This window comes from Silene latifolia, chromosome X (assembly GCF_048544455.1).
Source record: "Silene latifolia isolate original U9 population chromosome X, ASM4854445v1, whole genome shotgun sequence".
Classification (NCBI taxonomy): domain Eukaryota; kingdom Viridiplantae; phylum Streptophyta; class Magnoliopsida; order Caryophyllales; family Caryophyllaceae; genus Silene; species Silene latifolia.
This window is the reverse complement of record NC_133537.1, coordinates 83,896,183-83,910,257: the sequence shown is the minus strand read 5'-3', so window position 1 is coordinate 83,910,257 and position 14,075 is coordinate 83,896,183.

The following is a 14,075-nucleotide window of genomic DNA, read 5'->3' as shown; positions in this document are numbered from 1 at the left end:
TGAACAATGAGATATATACAACAAAAATTGAGTACACTTGCAGTAATGAGATATTCAAGAAGAAAGGGATGATATAAGGATTCGGTTTTATGAATTGGAGGAACTATTTTAGTTCGTTCCAATAACCGAAGGTCCTATCCCTACTCACTGTGAGATCAGTGGGAGCTATTCAAGCGTCGAAAGCCTATGTCTAGATTGGATTTAGACACGTACTCAAAAGTTTTATAATAAAGATTATACATAACAAAGGGAAAAAGTACATAGTAAGGTTAGGGAAAGTGCAATGTGTTGCTAAGACTTACTAACCAAAGCCTTCTCATAGGCTTAGCATGATAAGTCATGTCATTTCAATTGAGTTGAGATGTATGGATGTTTACAATATTAAGTATGGATTATAGATTATGTAGTAATAGATATAGTATCAATTTTACATATGTGATAATACATTCATCGTTTGAGTTTTATTCAAAACTCTTTTCTTATAATACTTTATTTTCAAAATAGGTTGTCGAGATAATATTGAACCCTATTTAAGTGAACCAGATTAACATAGTATTGGCCCCTAGTCATTTATATGAGGTGATGTCTCCAAGTGACTAGAGTGTGATGCGATTGATGGCAAGTTCAAGTGTCATAGGGTCATAAGAGATGACTAGTCGATCACATAGGCGGACTGTTAGGGACACTCTGTCGGCCAGTGACCGCTTATAGAGTTCTGGTAATTCATATAGCCTGGTCGTGGCAAGAGCTACTATAATATTCTTTTGAGTCAATTCTATGACTAAAGACTGTTCGCCCAGGTTGGCACAGTTTCTGCGTGACTTTAAATTATGCTCTACGACTTTCATAAATGAGGTCAAATGGGCATCTCTTGGGTCATGATGAGCTGTGGCTAAACAAAGAGAATAGGGCGATAGGAATTGTCCACCCCCTTGTCAGGATTATTTAAAAATCTCAGGGCCACTCGAGGAGTAGTGCACTAGAAATGCGTGGCCACGCTCGGAAGGTATCTTTGGTAGATAGTTTCGGTCAGATAGTTACTCTCCAGATCGAGGAAACCACTCTTGATATGATCACTTGCAAGAACGACCTGCAAGACACCTTGCATTGAGTGTGAGATAGTAATAGGAAAAAAGAATTGGTGACGCACACTTGTCTCGGACAAGTGGGAGATTGTTGGAGTATGTGTCCTCAACAATAGTGCGATCACATTATTGAAACTCATAATAAGAATTCGTAAAGGGATGATTCATTTTATAAGTCAACTGGTCAACATTAATCGGTAACGATTGGCTGACTAGAGTTTGACATTACTGTCGTTTATACGGTGGTGATCAGTTGATCCCTTAAGGTCACACCTAAAGGACGATCCCCGTAATAGATACAATTAATTAATTGTATATTGATACAGATTAATTAATTCCTTAAAATGGAACAATTCACGACTGTGAGTAAGAATATGAATCTTGTTGTAAGATGTTATATTACTAAAATATATTGTGTATGAAACAATTAAAATAAGAATGAACGGTTAATTATAATTGCAATATGTTGTAGATTATATTAACATGGACCATTTTATTTACTTGTAATTGAGAATTACTAGTCAATTGTTGTATATAATTAAATTAATATATGTAATGATATTTAATTGTTAAATATGCATTAATATTATTAATAACATATTATATGTCACATGTCACACATTATATGACAAAATGACAAATTGATAAAAATAAAATGGACTCCATATTAACCTAGGAAAACCGGTTTTGTGGGATGGTTTAGGTAAAATGATAAAATTATTTTATTAGTGGTAAACATAATGATTACCCTCTAAAACCTAAACCACACCCTAACAATTTTGAGAAGAACAAATGATAAAGCTATATGGGCATGCATTGGCTCACTCCCTCTCTCCTCCCAACTGGTTTTCCTCCCCCTTTTATGATAAGAATTATTCTTATTTTCTACATTCAATCTTACACAATTTTTATACTTCTTACTCTTCACTTTTCACTAAAATAAGTTTTAGAAAATAAATTATTCTAATATCTAATATACAAATTACTATAAGTAGTAATGCAAATAATATTAGATTATATTTTATGGATGGCTACTAAACTAATCTAGTTAATTACTTAGTAGTTTTAAGGGGATTGTCTTGGTGCAACTAAAAGGTGGTTCTCATACTTTTGGGACAAAAGGAATCATCCATTATTTAAGCTCAAGAACAAGTAAGAAAGGTGTTCTTACTTGTGCTCTTAATATCCGATTTCGGTAATGTAAGAAGTATTCTTCTAAATCTTTGTTTTATTTTGTTATGCATGCATAAGATCAACATCTAGTTTTAAAGAGTAAATTAGATTATTAATTAAAAGAGTTTAATTAGAGGGTTATAGAATCCTTTCACTTTGTTTTTGAAGGAAATTTACAGAAGACTCCCAGCCGGACAGCCCACTAGCTGGGCATATGTGATGACCAAGATTTGAAGAGAAACTTAGAGGAGCAGGATAATTGGTGAATATAGGTTTTTAACATATGGTTTGTAGGTAAATGTTTGGTCTTTGTGCACATGTATTTAAAGTGTCTGATGAAATGTTTGTATGAAAGTTCAAACCTTTTGTTGATATACTCTTAACATCTACTTGATTGAAAATGAAAAGGGGATGTTTGATAGTGTGTGCATGAAGAATTGGAAGCAAGGTGAAAACTTTGTGAAAGATTTTTGGATTACTAAAGAATTAGTTATCAAATCTAGGCCAAACCACCACCCATAACTTGTTAAACTATAACCATCTCTACACTACTTAAGTGAACCCGAAAGTCTTAGCTTTTATAAACTAGTATAAAATCATATCATTTATTGCTTGCTTAACTTCTTGTTATTAGTTTACATTCTAGTAATTAGTTAGACAAATCTTTTCCATTATTTAGGCTAAACTAGATCTGAACAAGCTAAGTACAAGTCTCCGCCATCTTTGCGAACGATCCCTAATTATACTACTTTAATTAGGAGTTTTTACAAAATATTTTTGGTGTGAGAATTGACGACGAAACACATTCATCAAAATGGCGCCGTTGACGGGGATGGCGTTAGATTGTACTTAGTAACATTGTCGAAGAAGCTTCCACTCGCGTTGTGAGGTCCCGCCCGAGGACCAAGCAAATTTCTATCATCATGGGGGATCCTAGTTCCCCACTTTGCCGGAGCAACACCATAAGCTCTAAAGGCACCCGAGGTATCTCCCATTCCGGACCAATAGCTAGGGCATTGAGGAGGTCTCACACCTTGGTTCCAAGCCATCTCATGCATATCATGAAAGATTCGTATATCTCTTATTAGACTCCTCTAATAACTAGGTGTTTATAAGTTTAGTCATAAAACTTAGAGGAACTTATGCATGCATAACAATTTAAAACAAAAGAGAAGAATTTAGACATTCTTACTATGGGGGCCGAAAACGGTTTATACTAATTTGGTCTCCTACCAAATTAGTCTTCTTAAGTATATTCCAAATGCCCCAAAACTTTAGATCTAATAGCAAGATCCACCCCTTAAATATTTGTACCAAGGAAATCCTTCTTAATACAAATATTAATTTTGTTACTAGAAATTAATATTTGTTTCCTTAAAAAAAATACTAATATTAAGTGATTACTACTTCTAGTAATATATGAATAATATTAGAGATTTAAGTGAGAGTTTATTATTTTGTTCAACAACAAAACTAGAGAGATAGATTTTTCTCAAGTTGTTTTCTAATTAGAATGAATTAGTGTGTGTGGAAAATACACTACATGAGTGTATAGGGGAGAGGCAACCGGTTTTTGGCATGGGTAGAGTGCCCAATGCTTTTCCATGTTGCTCTTCACAAGAGTGTAGGCTTGAAAGCCTATAATTAGTAGGTAATGATAATGTTTCCCACTAATTAAATTATTAACTCTTTAATCGATTCTACTTCTAGAACTCTCGGTAGATAAAATTACTCTAATATTTATCTTTAACCCGGAACACATGCGACTACGGTCACGAATACTTCCGTTGAGCTCAATCCAAATTTCGATGTAATAACATTTTACTACCCACTTACCCAACGTAACAAGTTTAGCACCCCGGTGAGTCGAGCCTACTTCCTTATGAAATTGGGATTCATGGTTTCTACTATTTGTTAAGGCTAATTCTCAATTATTATTTAGTGAGAGGTCTTGTCAATATATTATCTATCACGTTTTAAGTGAACTAAAGCGATGAACTACGATAATTTTAATTGACACGGTCGATGACTCGATAAAATAAAATGCATGTGTAATTATGGCGATTTGGCTATGCATGCAAACATATAAAACAAATGCAAAGCAAAAACAATAAAATTCAAGTATGGCCTTCCTAAAATTGTAAATCAAATAAACTATTTACAAATTCGGAAACCAACTCCTTTGGTCCCTTGAACTTGAATTGGCACGCACTTCAAGGTAACACCGTCTTTGTCGGACCACCTTGTCGAATTGCACCGTCTTCAAGGAACTCCGAAATAAATAAATTACATAGCTTTTCTACTTTATACATTATAAAAAGAAAAACAAAACTAAATAAAATAAAAGTGATACGAGATCACAATAATTACAACCAAATCGATATCCCCATTCATTTTGGGAAATAACAATTAAACCTAAGCCATAATAAGTACAAATTACATAATTCAAAATTATATAAAATAAAATATGACAATCATACTAAAAATGCAGCATTAATATATGTATAAAACATGCCATGTTATGTGCCAAATCGCCCTATTGAAGCTAATATCGTATATATTGTCTGGTTTTATGGATTATTGTGACAATTAACCTATTAAAATTACAAAATATTACATAAATCACATCTACGTCCAAGTTAATTACCCCAACCAACTTAGGACTCAAAATTTAGTCTTCACTAAACATTTGACAATAATTCAACTTGATATTATATTATTGCTTTTTAAACACTATTATTCATAATAATAAGGAAATAATTCCAAAAAAGTCATAAAAATTCGAAAAATTCAAAATCTTAATTTTGTAAATTCTGGAAAGTTTCCAACATCCCGAAATTCTAATTAAAAATGCCTTTAGATTATATTAATTTATTTCACAAATAAATCGCATAAAACATAATTTTAACCCATTAATTCCAAATTAAACATAAAATTATGCAATAAATCAAAATCAAAATTTTGAATATTCTTAACAAGTTTCTAAAACCTGGAAATGACAAATTTTAAGCCAAAAATGAATTTTTTATATTCTTGACTATTAAAGTTGTTATTTATCAATTTATATCCCATAAAAATTAATAACCATTAAAATCATACGAAAATTTAGCTATTTATGTCAAAATAGTCACTATTTATTCGATTCTTACATCTAAAAATCATAAATCATGCAAAATTAAATCATTTGATCTAAAAATTTACATACATTGTGTAAATATTGCATGTGACAACATACTAAATTTTCATGGGCAGGAACAAAGTCTAACCATTTTTAACATAAATACCTCTATTTAATCGACTTTTAACATGTAAAAATCATAAATCATGCTATATAAAACCATTTTATATAAAATTTTACATACAATTTGTAAAATATGCATGTGAGGTCGTGTAAAAATTTCAAGGTCAGAATCATAGTCTAACTATTTCTAGCATTTTAATTGTCATTTTACTCAATAAAATGTAACAAAAATACAAATAATCTTTTTAAAGAGCAATAAATTACAATAAATCATCAAAATGACTTAAAATCAATTTAGGACCAGAATGTTTAACATGCAAAATTTTCGTGGCATTTATCTCCATAAATCACAAATTTTAAGTTTTATATGTTAACATATTAACTCGGAAAAACAAAACCGATTATGCATGCAACAACTCTTGCTCTGATACCAATTGAAAGATTCGTATATCTCTTATTAGACTCCTCTAATAACTAAGTGTTTATAAGTTTAGTCATAAAACTTAAAGGAACTTATGCATGCATAACAATTTAAAACAAAAGAGAAGACTTTAGACATTCTTACTATGGGGGCCGAAAACGGTTTATACTAATTTGGCTCCTACCAAATTAGTCTCCTTAAGTATATTCCAAATGCCCCAAAACTTTAGATCTAATAGCAAGATCCACTCCTTAAAGATTTGTACCAAGGAAATCCTTCTTAATACAAATATTAATTTTGTTACTAGAAATTAATATTTGTTTCCTTAAAAAAAATACTAATATTAAGTGATTACTACTTCTAGTAATATATGAATAATATTAGAGATTTAAGTGAGAGTTTATTATTTTGTTCAACAACAAAACTAGAGAGAGAAATTTTTCTCAAGTTGTTTTCTAATTAGAATGAATTAGTGTGTGTGTGGAAAATACACTACTTGAGTGTATAGGGAAGAGGTAACCGGTTTTTAGCATGGGTAGAGTGCCCAATGCTTTTCCATGTTGCTCTTCACAATACTGTAGGCTTGAAAGCCTATAATTAGTAGGTAATGATAATGTTTCCCACTAATTAAATGATTAAACCGCAATAATCCTTCCTCTCCCATTTTACACGGCACATACAAGTTAATATGGATCCATTTTAACTTTGTCAATTTGTTAATTTGTATTGTGTGACAAATTGAACATGTTACTAGACATGTCATTTAAATAATGTATTTTTAACAAATTAAAAATCATTATATTAACAAAATAAATCACATACAAAAATTAACTAGTAATTCACAATTACAATTACTTAAAATGGGTCATAGAATTATAAATCACAACTACTTGTATTTATAATAAACAATTCATCCTTATTTTAATTGTTTCATAAACAATAAATAAACCTTAAGTAATAAAACAATTTAATTACTTAATACGGATCTTATTTAATCGAATTACAATAAGATACGTATTATCACTCACAAAATCATTAGTTCAATTTTGAGGAATTAATTAACTTGTATCGTCATATAATTAATTAATTAATCAATTAAGAATGTTTCCCTAAATGTATGACCTTAAGGGATCAACTGATCACAACCGTCATACGACAGTAATGTCAAACTCTAGTCAGCAAATGATTACCGATTAATGTGGATCAGTTGACAATAAAATGTTACTTTCCCTTTAGTATTCTTAATATGAGATTAAAACATGTGATCGTATTATTGTCGAGGACACATACTCCAACATATCCCTCATCACGAGGTCGGTGTTCACACGTTGGATGAGGTTTGCCATATAGTAATTATGGTCATAGTTGGGTTGGGATTGGGCATATCCTCTGGTATGAGGTGGTGTTGGCATGGGCATCGAGAAGGACGAAGGAGCTTACACAAACGGAACATGGGGCGGTGAAGGGGTAGGAGCTCGTTCTGCATTCTCGCCATCGAGTGAATAGTTAAGTTCATTGGGAATAGTATAACATTGGGTCGGGTGTTGGGTGGTCCCACCTCACCTAATTGTTCGGTCGCGGGTAATTTCCATTTCACAGGTAGCTTCACGTACCACTTCATATCCGCTCTACATGCATAAACACCATTTTCCTTCCCATCCACGAGCCATTGGAGGTGCTTCATGTAATCGATGTCAAAATATGGCCCGTCGATAGACAAAGGCCTATCCTCCTCCCCGGTTCATAGTTTAACAGTTTCTTAGCCAACCGAGTCACCAAGGCACCATGATATAGAGAGCATGTGACACCCCGCGATAAAGCGGAAAATATAACTAATAAATTAAAACGGAAATTTATTAGATTTTAAAAAATTTTAAATTACTAGTTACAGATTAAGACGCGGGTGCCAAAGGGAATGAAACAAATACTACAATAGACAAACTTAGGTTATTACAACCCAAGTCTAGAAAACGCGGAAAAGATATCCCACGAATAAACAAATAAGGGGTTTCTAAACTAGAAAACTAAGGTCCAAGGGTTTAGTTCTTGCTAGCCCACACGTCTTCCCCACGTAAGCATCTTCACCACCCGTCATTCATGTAAACATGAACGCCACAGTCAGTGGGGAGTAACTCAAGGTTCTCCCAGCCACAAATTGTCGAAACACAGATAAACAAGAACATATTAGAACATCAAGAATATAACTATTTGATGCAAGCACTCAGACATGAGACTAACATTCAAAACATGCGTAGTCAACCATAGACAAGGCATATGATACATCCAACTTTGAAAACCAGACAACATACAATACATGAAATGGGACTACTAACATCACATAATAAGCAAAGCATCCGGCTCAGAGGCTACCTTTAAAGCATGTCCGAGACACAAGTCCTTAAGTACCTTAGCTCAGCGGTTACCTATAAAACATGTCCAAGGCACGACCTCTAAAGTATCTGGCTCAACGGTTAGCTTTAAAACATTTCCAAATACTACAATAAAGTGCCCGACTCAGAGGTTACCTTTCAAACATGTCCGAGACACAACACATAAAGTATCTGGCTCAGCGGTTACCTTTAAAACATGTCCAAATACTACAAACAAGTGTCCGACTCGGAGGTTACCTTTAAAACATGTCCGAGACACAACATATAAAGTATCTGGCTCAGCGGTTACCTTTAAAACATGTCCAAATACTACAAACAAGTACCCGACTCAGAGGTTACCTTTAAAACATGTCCGAGGTACAACAAACAAGTATCTGGCTCAGCGGTTACCTTTAAAACATGGCCAAATACAACAAACAAGTGTCCGACTCAGAGGTTACCATTAAAACATGTCCAAGACACAACAAACAAGTATCTGACTCAGCTGTTACCTTTAAAACATGGCCAAATACAACAAACAAGTGTCCGACTCAGAGGTTACCTTTCAAACATGTCCGACGCACAACAAACAAGTATCTGGCTCAGCGGTTACCTTTAAAACATGGCCAAATACAACAAACAAGTACAACAAACAAGCAGAACAAACAAGCACATAGAACAGGATTATTAATGTCACATTCATACTTATGGCTTGCATCTCACCATAAGTACGGATGGGAACATCAATCCCGATGACCTTATCGCAACTAGAGGGCCTATGGCTCACCCCTAGTATCTGATTGGACCGAGACTCAGGGACGGGATTATTAATGTCACATTCATACTTATGGCCTGCGTCACCATAAGCACGGATGGGAACATCACTCCCGAGGAATCATATCGCAACTAGAGGGCCTCTGGCTCACCTCTAGTATCCGATAGGACCAAGACTCAGGGACGGGATGATTAATGTCAAATTCATACTTATGGCCTGCATCACCATAAGTACGGATGGGAACATCGCTCCCGACGTTTATACCGCAACTAGAGGGCTTTTGGCTCACCCCTAGTATCCGGCAGAACCAAGACTCACACAACCGAACAATACTAGACATTATCTAGAGTACGACTCACTACAAGTAACTACTTATAATAAATATCTCATACTTGCATTATATTAATAAATATTCCAATTTACAATTTAACATGTCGGTCAATTAAAATATAGTAAGCGATAATGAATGATTTACTATGAAATTTACGGAATAAATTGTGACCAAGCCCACATGAGTCATTCATGAGCCCAACAAACAAGACAAGCCCAATTAAATCAATAAGACAAGCCCCATTAAATACGTAAAACAAGCCCAATAAAATATATAAAACAAGCCCAACATATAGAATATGTAGATGAACGATATTTAATGAATAACGTTATATAAAACAAGAGACGAAAATTAAACAACTTGAATGAACCAAACTTGGCGCCAAAAGCACCCGTACTAAACGTGGCCCATTAACGTAAGATTTATATACACAAGCCCAATACATAAAACAAATGAACCCGACAACAAAATCAAGTGAGCCCACAAAATAAATATGTGACGATATTAACGGATTGCGCTATATAAAATATGAGACGGGAACTAACCAGTTTAAACATACCAAATTGCGCCCAAAACAATCCATAACACAACTCAAGACGTCATTTGGACAGCACTCATACGCGACTAAAGGACGTCTTTGGGCAGCACCTATACACGACTCACATCAAGCCCTACACGGCCTCACCACCAATCACCTATACAGCCCATATCAGCCACATTTTCCACCCCATAAGAGCCGCCATTCAACCCACAACCAACTACCAAAACCTCCCCAACCAGCCATCAAAACCAACATAACCCATTTCAAAACTTAACTATCATCTCGTGACCGCCTAAAAAAGTCCACTCATTTGCCATTCTGCGGCTGCCAGCAGCCTGCAAAACGGCTCCACACCCGAGTCAATACCACTCCCAACCCACGGCTCAAAGGAGCCACCTTGGGCGGCTCACTACGGTCTGACGGCCGCCCAAAAACACCATTCATCCGCCATCATTCCACGACAAAAGACAGAGCAGCAGACAGACCCAACGACTCAAATTTTAAGATGGAAAAGAGGACTAAATGAAGACGCAGGCAAAACGCGACTAAAGCATGGTTACTACCCTTTTTAAATCGCCCTAACCGTACTCGAAAAGGTCCTGTTCATCACTGTCACGGTTCAAAAACCCAAAACCCAGTAACCCCGTTTAAGATTGGCGTCAAGACGGAATTTAAAGCAAAGGTGAGATGGAATTAACATATGAGTGCGAAAAAAACACAAAGGAACGACCTTTAACAAACCAGAGCATATAAAACGACATATAAGACGGAGTTTTAACATTTTGTCGAGTAACCTATCACCGTTACCTCATTGCTCTTTAAAACAGCATGCTCCCGGTCCACAGCTACTCTTAGTTGTCCCAACTAACATCCAAACGCAAGAACGAAGGAAAAAGGCAGGAAATTCGAGCCCAAAGTAAGACGATCGAATAGAAACAGAGGGCAAGATGGCGTCTTTCTTACATGTAAAGAAGGAGAATGAGGAGGGGAAGCTAATGGTACAAAAATCATGGAGTTTGGTTGAGAATTGGAAGGGAAATCTGGGTTTGAATCTCGCATAAAAATGGAGTATGACTTGTTGTTTCGTTGTTGTTGCTGCTGTTTTGTTGCAGTAAGAAGAAGAAAGAAAATGAGGAGAGTGGGGTTGCGCGTGGACCAAATATGGGTATATATAATAATAATAATAATAATAATAATAATAATAATAATAATAATAATAATAATAATAATAATAATAATAATAATAATAATAATAATAATAATAATAATAATAATAATAATAATAATAATAATAATAATAATAGTAATAATAATAGTAATAATAGTAATAATAATAGTAACAATAGTAACAATAATAGTAATAATAGTAATAATAATAATAATAATAATAATAATAATAATAATAATAATAATAATAATAATAATAATAATAATAATAATAATAATAATAATAATAATAATAATAATAATAATAATAATAATATATATTAATAATAATAATAATAATAATATAAAATATAATAATATATATATTAATAATAATAATAATAATAATAATAATAATAATAATAATAATAATAATAATAATATATTAATAATAATAATATATATATTAATAATAATAAATTAATTAGAATAATATATATAAAGGAGGTATTTAAAGGTAGGGTGTAAGGGGGTAGGTGAGCATGTTGTCGATTTCTGGTTGGTCCGGATTAAAGCAGGTACAAAGTGAAATGTGACAGTCTATAGTTAGACGGATTAATGTCTCGAGTCTATATCAACTTTAAGACGGAAACTAATAGTATTACTGTCACTATTATTATTATCCGACCAAAAATATGCATACATTTATTCTTATATAAATTATTCCTCAAGAATATAATTTAATAATACGTATTTTATATAAATGAGGTTTTATATATTACTTTTATGAAAATCGTTTTTGACATAAAAATAATTAAATTGAATAATTCTAAAATATGAAATAAAGTGGTCAAACGGTTTAATAAATTTTTAAATGTCAAAATGGGAAAATCGCTGCTGTTACAATCACCCCACCTTTTAAAAAGTTTCGTCCTCGAAACTTGAAAGTAGAAATGAAAGGTTATAAAACAAAACTGAGTTTTTTTTTTTTTTTTTTTTTTTTTTTTTTTTGAAACTGATAACCGACCATTTAAAAAGGTTATTTAGAATTAAAATTCTTTCAAAAGTTTCAACTAAAATTTTCCGACGGAACCAAGTCGAAAGGCAAATCATTTGTATGAATCAAAATCAAAACACTTTCAAAAACATTAACAGAGAGTTTTCAAAAGTATAAGTCTCATTCATGGAACGAAATTGCTCTTGTCGTGCACACAAGAACGTTCACTTTCCAAGTCAAAGACGAATTAAAACAAAAATCATTCGCCGACAAGCGTAGAACAAGTTATCAAACGTCTCCAATAACGAGTTCTAACATCCGATCAACGTCAAAATCAAAAGAAAAAGATAATCTACTTCAAATTTCCTTTTGCAAAAGCCAGGATGGAGATAAAAGTTTCACTTTTAAACTCAAAAAGGAATCAAATTCCTGAAAATGTAAAATGATACTTTGGTAAAGAAGTCAAAAATAGATCAAAGTTAACAAAAATTGGGTAAAATTTAAAGAGATCTCGGGTTTAGCCATTAAAATCATGATAAAGAAGTCTATACTCAAGGAACAAATATGGAATTAAATCAAATTTTCATTTTCAAATTTTTAAATAGGTAAGGTTTTGCAAAAGTAACATAAACTTTTAACAACGGATCAAAACTGGTAGTTTGAAATGTTTAGAAATTGTACAAAAAGGAAGGTAACTTAGATAGCATAAAACCAAAGTACGTTAAGGGGGTTCAAACTTAACCAACAAGAGAGCTATGATAAACTTCCTAGGGTAAGAATTGAAGTCAAATTTACAAGGATGTCAATGATAGATTTTCACAGATTACGAGTATCAAACTTAAAGGAGGAGCATGATGAAGCGAGAAAGAGAGGTACGAACGGTAACACTTATGGTCAAAGGAGAAAGGAATTAGACAAGAAGGAAACGCCAAGTACTTAAACCTCAAACCACAACATCATCCCAAACGATTCTGAAAACTTCCTAGTAACAAAACTTATAATCACAACACTCCTAAGAATTTCCTCAAATCACTCATGTTACTTCATCCTAATCTATTCCATGAAACAAGGTACTCCACTATGAGTGTAATCTCATCACTCCAAATCCTCAAATATCCACAAACAACTTCAATAAGATCAAAGTCAAAGTTTCCAATAAAGATATACTCATATCCAACTGGTGTCATCTATAAGTTTCCCAAAATGGTAAAATCCTCAATCAAGGATCCTAATCTTAAGTTCTAAATTCCCAGAAAAGGTTCCTCAAATATTCCACAAGGTTCTCATTTCAAAGCAAGGTAGTAACCTGCTAATCCAAAGTCTCCTTTCATGAAAGTCTGCTCTACTACTCTCTTTTGAGAAAGATGCATAATCACCCAAGTTTGAAAAATCAATAGGATCTCGAGTCCTTCTATCCTTTTACTTATTACGGATTCCCAAAAGCAAAAGTACACTCATCTACAACATCATCCCATCATCCCAAGTACTCAATATAACTTCAAAGTTTCTAAAACTATAAGATTAACAAATACTTCTCATTACTAAGTCTCTGTCAACTCAAGCACTCTTAAGAGCCAACTAATAATCCCACCATTAGCTTTTCTTATATGGTAACATATACATTATCAAACTCTCATATCCAAAGCGACTACGAAAGCCAATCACAAACTCGACTTAGTCAATCCTACATCCTCAAATCCACCATTCAATTTCATCCATTTTAAGTCAAGTTCTAAGCACTAGCATCCCAAGACACGTCTCACTACACTTCCCAAGCCTTTCTAATCCCAAACATAAACAACAAAGCCAAGTTCAATAACCTTAGCAACAAAACCAACTCACACTCGTTAACACAAATGACTCCACTAAACAACCACACTCACTTTATCAAGGAACTAGGTATAAGAATCACTAATTATGTCTCATCACACTGCCTAGCCTTAACATCACAAACTCTCAAAACCAGGATTAAGGGTCAAACACAAACAATCTCCTC